The sequence below is a fragment of the Dipodomys spectabilis genome, unplaced genomic scaffold (assembly GCF_019054845.1).
Source record: "Dipodomys spectabilis isolate Male_0828 unplaced genomic scaffold, ASM1905484v1 ptg000612l, whole genome shotgun sequence".
Taxonomy (NCBI): Eukaryota; Metazoa; Chordata; class Mammalia; order Rodentia; family Heteromyidae; genus Dipodomys; species Dipodomys spectabilis.
The window spans coordinates 2511508-2512462 of record NW_024871289.1 but is presented as its reverse complement, the minus strand read 5'-3'; the positions used below and the strand labels follow the sequence as shown (position 1 = coordinate 2512462).

Genomic DNA, 955 nt, shown 5'->3' with positions numbered 1-955 from the left:
TCTCTCCTAGATATAATACTTTGAATTCTACATTGTAATATAATGTATAGACTCATTAATAAATGTGACCTTGCAGATTGCATTCCATATAGAAGAATTTTAAGACTCCTTTTTTTTTGTAGTTTCTTATATTATTTTATTTCTTTGGTATAAAATGGCAATGTTATCTAATTTCAAGTTTTGTAAAGGTTATGTTATGTAAAGGCCTTTCTAAGGACAAAATTTAATACACTGATGTCAAACTAACCTTTAATTCTATGAATTACATGTATTGTTACACTTGTATTTTTGTAATCAACTTTTTAATAACTGTTTTTCATTTCTTGCACCTGAAGAATGAAAAATATGGAATACTTCACAAATTTTCATATCCTCCTTGTGCAAGTGCCATGTTAATCTCTGTATTGTTGTAATTTGGGTAGACCTGCTGCTGAAGCATGTATTATCCTCTAAATTTAAGTACGTAATGATACAATCTTTATACAGACATATATCCATGGTTGCCTATTTGTAACAAGGAAGCCTTATTGTTCCTAAAAATGCTATTGATCTTATTTCTCTAAATTTCTGTGTACAGTGGAAAAAACTTATATAGTTTGGTCGATTGCTCACATTTACAATTTTTTGGTCAATGACTATTTTGTCATTTTCATTTTAAATTTGATCATACTTTGAAGCCTTTACAGCTAAGTCCAAAGGTGGTGGCTTTTCAAGTACTTATTTATCAACCTAGTTAGCTTTGTGGAGCTAATGGATTCAAAGTAAGTCTTACTTAAGAGCTACTTCTAACTTTCTGCAGGTTAAAATTTCCCAAATGAGGTCTTCCTGGGACAAATGTCTACCTGAACTGTGAAGATTCAGGGTCTATGTTGAGGGGGCAAAATGATGCAGGCTCCAGCCTCGGGATTATCTGAGGACTGTGTTTGGGATTAGGAAAACTCTTGGAACGCCAGGC

The 955-nt window shown here is 32.5% G+C and overlaps 1 pseudogene; it reads right to left on the bottom strand.

Moving 5' to 3' along the window:
• Positions 1-339: 339 nt before the first annotated feature.
• On the bottom strand, positions 340-439 carry LOC122100949 (annotated as a pseudogene).
• Between the last annotated feature and the right edge of the window lie 516 nt (positions 440-955).